This window comes from Callospermophilus lateralis, chromosome 9, assembly GCF_048772815.1.
Source record: "Callospermophilus lateralis isolate mCalLat2 chromosome 9, mCalLat2.hap1, whole genome shotgun sequence".
Taxonomy (NCBI): Eukaryota; Metazoa; Chordata; class Mammalia; order Rodentia; family Sciuridae; genus Callospermophilus; species Callospermophilus lateralis.
The window spans coordinates 105,603,730-105,611,563 of record NC_135313.1 but is presented as its reverse complement, the minus strand read 5'-3'; positions in this window follow the sequence as shown (position 1 = coordinate 105,611,563).

Here is a 7,834-nt window from a genome sequence, read left to right as displayed (position 1 = left end):
AGCCATTATTTTTGATGAGCAATCACTTGGAAATATTTTGCCATTAAATATTAAAGCTTGAAAAATCACTTGGAAATATTTTGTTATCCACACACATTATAGGGGTGGTGTTGGGATTTGGGGATGGTGTGGCAAATTGTATGGCTTGAAAAAGTTCCTTCATTATTCTCATTGTTCCTTATAAACATGGAAGCGACTAACATAAATGCAGAGAAGGATATCTCTGTGAGCCTCTTTAGGAGTGTTGTCAAGCTAATATCAGGACTTGACCATTTTGGAAGAGAAGGAATAGAGTATTTGCTAAGTGCCTTCTGTCCCAGACACTGCTTTCTGCTTCACACAGAGTATCTTATCCTCTGACTTTCATTTTAAAGGTGGAAAAAGTAAGGTTAAATAATTACATCTACATAACATAGCTGGATATGAATAGGGCTAGAATTTTTTCCTCTTCTATCTGAAGAGGTTGAGAAAAAGATGCCTCTAAACATGTTGGTAAGAGATGGGTAACATAAATACTTAAGTCAATAACTTGTTTGAGTGCACAATATCTGCATAGTAATATATGAAATTCTGTAAATAAACAACTTTAAGATTGTAAGCTTCATGAGGATATAGTACATGCTGTCCTATATGCAGTTGTACTCTGAATTCATTCATTCATCTAACATGCATTTAGTGCTCATAATAGTCAAGGAGTGATGAACTCCATAGCTAAAAAAGACACAGTTCTTGTTCTTGAGGATTTCCTATTATATAGAGAGAATCAGAAAATAGCACTCCGTTTCTGCTTTAAAGGCAGACTCTTCTTGCCTGTTTAATATTCATCAAGTGCCTATAATCCTGGGCTTTGCAAAAATCATTCACTGCTTTCTGCAGTGATCAGTTAATCAAGCATAGCCACAAAGGGATTTGAGCAAGGGTGGTATAAGGCTGGATTCTAGAATTCAGGAAAGCCACTGCTAGCCAGAGCCCAAGGTTCTAAATACAGACAACTCAAAGGCTGGGAACAAAGCTATGTGTGCTCTGAGGGAACCTGAGCCCAAGAGATCAGCCCCAGGGTGAAGCTCAGAAAGAAGCCAACATTGCTGGCCTAAATAGAAGCAGACCAAGTTTAGATTTTCAAACACTGGAGTTCAACATTTTCAAAGAGATTCATTGCTGCTTTGAAAATTATGAACTGAAAAGTAAGGATGGGTGTAGCAGAGCCTTAGAAGCTTCTAGAGAGAGGTGGATCTTAACTGCGGCACTTCTCTGTGGCCTCTTAGGCCTCAGGCTCTTCTGAATGGGCTCTAAGGCTTCCTCTATCAGGACCTGGGCAAAGAGGAGCTGTTTCCTGGCAATACTTACTGCTGTGCTGGAGGAGGAGGCAGAGCTGAGGCCCCCACATCCTTAGCTCCAGAGGCTCTGGAGAGCCCCTGTCTACAGCTTATAAAAAAACTGCTTGACTTTAAGGAGCATTTATTTCCTGCACTCAAGCAAGAAAGCCCTTCCACCCTTGCTGTTGGTGGAAGGTGTCCAAAATCTGGGGATTACATCCTCAAGTTGGGGTATAACTTGGGCTTTTAATAAGAGGCAAGTTTACTTGGACCAATTATTATTATTATTATTATTATTATTATTATTATTATTATTAATTGGCATCTGGTTGTTCTTACACAAAATCCAGCATTGGCATTTCTAGCACTGGTCTTTGGATTTCTAGAGGTACTAAGTTGGATTCTTTTTCCTTCTGGATTCAGCTATCTTATGGTGGTTCCTAGAGTGGGAGGGTACATTGATCAGCTTTTTTTTTTTTTTTTTTTTGCTGCTATAACAAATACTTAAGATTAATCAACTTAAAAGGAGCAAAGGTTTATTTTGACTCATTGCTTCAGAGGTTTCAGTCCATAGTCACTTGGCCCTCTGTCTATGGGTCTATAGTGACACAGTACATCATAGAGTGCTTGGGAGAGGAGGGCTGCTCACATCATGGTAGCTGGGAAATAAAATGAGACAGAGAAAGGGGCTGGGGTCACAATATCCCTTTTGAGGGCACAGCCCCCAATGACCTGGTTTTCTTTCACTAGGCTCCACTTCCTAAAGGGCCTACAACCTCCCACCAGCACCACAGGTTGGGGATCAAGCCTTCATAACACCTGGGGGACATTCTAAATCCAAACTATAGCAGAAAGACAAAAGGCCTATCATGACAACAGTGGATGTGTTTGGTGTTATGAGGCTGCCTGGCAGGGCCATGGATAAATTAGAGAATCAATTTAAAGCAGGTGGATGCACCGACTAAGCCTACTGATATAGCCCATTTCTCACCCATGGCTGGGCAAGTGAACTGTAGTCCCTTTCCAAGCCTGGATGTTGAAGCATTAGTTATGAAACTGAAGAAAATATATAGGCAGCTGGAAGTGTTGGTTTATTGGGATTATTAAAACAACAATAGCAATGACAATCCCCAGCCTAAGGAGATCTTAAAGGTATTGCAGCATGCCTACATAGAATAGACCTGATTGAAAGATTCCTAAAATATGAGGCAAAATCAATGGGAGAAAATGGATGGATCTGATCAGTGGATAGAACACTTACTATTCAAGAAGTGGAGTAATTTCCACAAGGCTATAAATTCTGTTATGCAGTTCATGCTAGAGAAAGAATGGGGAACTTAAATGTGTACTGGGATTTTCAATGGCCAAATGTATTATAGAGCCCAACAGACTTGATCCTGGCCATGCCCCAACAAAATTTAGTCTTTAGAATATCAGTTTATTTGTATGATCTAATCACCTCAATGTGAGAAGCATCACAGAATGGTGGCATCATGGGATGATCAGTCTCTCCAGACACCCAATGGCTCAACAGCACATCTAATCCTGTCCTTATTCCACTACTAGCAGACAGCAGAGCAGTTCTCAGATGCAGCTTCTGCCAGTGGATAGATTCCTTTAGCCAGATCATCACATAGTCTCATGGGTATAGTCTGATTCTCATAACCACATCCCAGATCCTCTTCATATTACAAAAAAAAAAAAAGATGAGAAAAATGCGTACACCCTTCAAGGTGATACCATTTATGTTGCAGTATGTTAGAAAATCATCAGGGCTGTGTATAGCATAGAGTAGAAGGGTAAATTCACTTGGTTAATTTTTCAACATTCAGAACAGTGAAACTTTTAAATATAAACTTTTGCTTGGCTCACTCAATTACTTACGTGAAGATAGGAAACTCCCTCCATTATCACTACCACACAATTCCTGGAACTTGGAAATGAAATATTATCTTAAAATATATACAGAGAAAATAAAACAATACTACCCTGGGAGGAGCCAATCTTATTCTGATCCATACTTCTGGTGAGAGAATGACTAACTTCCCCTTTCTAGACTTTCTCTTTACTATGAATTTTAACTTGTTTTTTAGCTAATCTCATGTGGATAGACTATTCCCTCCTCAAACACAGATTAATATTCAGAGCAAGGTATTGCATAGTTTTTGTTATGTAAAATGATTAAGAGCTGAATTTTTTTTCCCCTGGAATTGTAATACTGATTCTTTTTTAAATACAAGAAACAATTATGAGAATTTTTTTTTAAGTAGGGGGGACTGAACCCAGGGCTTTGCACATGTGAGGCAAGCACCATACCACTGAGCTACGTCTCCAGCCCCTACCTACTTCTCACTCATTTAGAAATCTTCCTTGGTATTTATAGTTCATGGTTTAACCAGAAAATTAGACAGCATTTAAAATTTTGTGTGACTGTTTTAAAATCACTCCGCAAGATGCAGGCTAAAACATTTCCTCTGGCTGGACATGGTGAATGTAAATGTACCAGTGCTGTTCCCTTCTCCCATGCAATGACTCTCCTCCAGGACTGACTGCTTTTTGTCACTTGCCAGTGCTTTCAGGTAGTGACTTTTTGTAGCTTGTCCGGTGTTGATAGTTGTTTATACTTGAAGATTATTCAGCTATTCCAAAGGAATCCCTGAGGAAATAGGGAGGGGAAGTTAGCATTAGCGACCCTTTGACTTGTGATCAGAAGGTTTGTGATTATTTTTAAGTTTGTTCATATTCGAATGCAAACAATCAAAGAAAGGTGTATCGGGAGAGGGGGAAAAAAAAGAGTCCCTGACTTACAGTGGTTGCATTTATGAATTTATAATTTTTTTGTAACTGTATGATGGTACAAAAGTGTACTCATCCAACAATTTTGCTTTGCACAATAGTATAGTATTCAATAAATTGTATGAGGTATTCAACAACTTATTATAAAATGGACTTTGTGTTAGATGACTCTGCCCAACTGCAGACTAATGTAAGTGTTCTGGGCATATTCAAGGTAGGCTAGGCCAAGACATTATGATTGGTATTAAATGCATTTTTGATTCCCAGTATTTTTCAATTAGCTTAGATTTATTTGGATGCGACCCCACTCTGAGTCAAAGATCATCTGTATATCAGAAGACAAAATAAACAGGAAGGAAGAAGATTGAGTGAGGTTGGAGTAGGAAGGGAGGGGAGAAGAGAGGAAGAGAGAAAGAATTCCAAGCCAACAGTGCACACCTGGAAAGCTAAGAGTAGTTGCCTGAGAGGGCATCTACCTGGGTGACAGGTGTTAAAGACAGAGCAACCATCTTATATTGTCTGAGCCAAAGAAAAAGCGAGGAGGAGTATAAGAGGAAGAAAACCAGACATGAAAAGAGGGAAGTGACAAACACACATACAGGAAAGCAAAGATGATGTCCAAAGTGTCACGTCCTTGTGTAAACCCCTCCTCTTGAATGCAGCCAGAACTCGTGACCTGCTTCCAGCTAGCAGAGTCTGGCAAAGGAGATGGGATTCACTCTCTTTTTTTAATATTACATTGTATGAGACTCCTTTTTAGCAAACAGGAATGAGAGATTCTCCTGTTGACTTTGAGGAAGCAAGCAGCCTGCTGTGAATTGCCTCTGAACTGTTTCACATGGCAGAGAGTAACAGTGGGTGGCCCCTAGGACCTGAGGGCAGCCTCCAGCCAAGAATCAGTAAAAAGCTGGTGTGATCATTCCTCCAGTTGAAAGGAAATGATTTCTGACACAAACTGCGTGTGCTGGGGATTTATGGCAGTGGTAGAGTACCTGCATAGCATGTGCGAGGCCTGGGTCCACCACCAGCACACAACAACCACTGTCACCAAACTGAGTAAGCTCCTAGGCCCATTCTTCCCTCATCCTGCCTTTAGCATTGATAGATCTTAAGCTAAAGCCCTGCTAATCTGTGCCTAGATCCCTGCTCCTTGACAACTGTGAGGTCATACAGGTATTAAATGACACAGAAAACTACTGCATAGTATAAGCAAGAAAAGGCTGTCATTAAAAGTTGACAGAACCTCACAGAAGTCAAGAAAATGGCTATCTAATTAGGGAACTCAGGAACTGAAGAAAGAACAACACCTCATTGGTCAGACTCAAGAGCCGACCAGCAAAGTGCTATTAGGAGGTATGGAGGGGACTTGGATCCATAGTTAATGACTGGGGAAGTTCAGTTGTGATAAAAGATGAAGAACTGAGATGATGCCTAGAGGATTCAAGTGTCTTTCATTATTGACTAGAACACATCAGGAGAAGAGATGATAATGGAAAACAATTTTTGACTATAATAAAAAATAAAGAACATTATAAGAAAGCCAGAAAATTGATGAGTACCTTAAGACAGTGCTAACATTTGGAGAGCCAATTATATACCAGAAACAGCTAAGAATTTCATAGACCTGCACTGAATGACAGAAATTTAGACATATATAAATATATTTGCAAATATATAACTTCAAATTTTCTAGTAGCCACACTAAAAAGTAAAAACATGTGAAATTAGTTTTTATTTTATATTTTATTCAATGCAACATAATATTTTAATTAGCAATAAATATAAAAAAAACATTAATTAGATATTTTCTCTTTGGGGTACTAAATTTTCAAAATTTAGTTTTTTATTATTCACCTAGAGCACATTTAAATTTGTAAGAGCTTAATAACTACATGTAGCTCATGGTTACTGTATTAGACAGCATGGTCATAGATATCATCAAACTTAATTTAAAACAACCCTATGCAGTTGCTAAGGTTGTAAGAGAAGAGACTGATTCAGAGTGGTTGTAAAATTTGTCTGCGTCCATATGGTTAGGTCATAAAGACACTGAGTTTCAGGTCCAGTTCTGCCTGAGATTACACAAGTATTCGTTCTGCATTATCATCTTTTCTTGTTTGTGCATGCAAGCAACACCTACACTTTTTGTTTCATTTTGTTCTATTTGTAATTGAGTTTGCTTTTAAGAAAAGGTTGATGTTTACAGGAGGAGGAGAAAAATGGAATTACCAATAATTCCCAGATACACCTCACCCCGCCTTAAAAACATGCATACTCAACTTGCACTGTGTTGATATCTTGCACTAATGTGGTATACTTGTCAAAACAGATGAGCCAATAATAATACATTATTATTAACTAAAGTCCATGGTTTAAATTAGGGTTCACTCTCTGTGTTTTATATCTAGGGTTTTTTTTTGTGGTTTACATCCTATGAATTTTAACTAATATACAATGACATTCACGATTATAGTAGCATACAGAATAGTTTCACAAGAATCTCCTGTGTTCCACATACTCGTCCGTTTCCCTTCTCGAACTCCTACAGATTAGAGATCTTTTCAATGTCTCCATAGTTTTGCCTTCTCCTGAATGCCATACAGTTGGAATCATACAGTTTATAGCTTTTTCTTACTGGTCTTTAACTTAGTGATATACATTTAAGCTTCCTCAAAGCATTTTCATAACTACATATGTAGGGCATTACTTTGTAGCTGTGAATAATATTCCATTGTATGGATGTACCAAGTTTATCCATCCATTCTCCTTCTAAAGTTCTTGCTTGGTTCCAAACATTGACAATTGTGTATTCAATGCTTTAAAAGTCTCTACGCAGGATTTTGCTTAAACATAAGTTTTTAGTTCATCCGAACAAATACCAGTGATTGCTGTTTAGATGGAAAGAGTATGTTTGTTTACTTTGTAAGCTGTCTTCCAAAGCAACTATAGCATTGCACATTCCCACAAGCAATGAATGTGAGTTTCCATTACTCCACATTTTGGTCAGCATTTGGTGCTTCAAGTATTTTCCATTTTAGCCATTCTCATACACATGTGTTAATATTTCATTGTTCTTTTAATTTGCAAATCCCTAATAATGTACCCTGTTGAAAACACATTTTTACCACCATGAAAACCAACACCACTGCTGCCACTACTTGCTAACACTCAGTTTTCATTTCCTATACCCCGGACACTAAGCAAACCACTTTTCACATATTTTCTCATAAACGTATGCATCATGTTCTATCAGTTTTATGAATTTTGCCAAAGGTAACAGAACTCTGGTGAAGTTAAGTACATTGCAAGTGAATGTTAAATCTATGACCCTTGAATCTTTCTGACTTCAACTCTCTTACTTGTTTAATTGTTGCTTCCTTTTTCCCCTGAAGGATTTTCCTTGAATCCCCAACTTCAAAATTAACAAGGATATGGTTAAAAGTTCAAATTTATGGACTCCACACTACTATATTTGACTTTTCAAGCTGAGGAGTAGGCATGGGGATTCTGAGGTACATTCAAGATTCAGAATCCCTGTACTATCATCCTGGGATTACTCAGTGTCCAAATGGAAATCTTAATATTTTGTTGCATGTGACATCTTGTATTTCTATTTTAAATGTATTTACAAAAGCACAATTACTTACCTAAAGTAAAGTAGACTGAAAATAGTAAGATTATACCTTAAATGTCTGTGATATGTGTGGTACATGTCTGTGTCT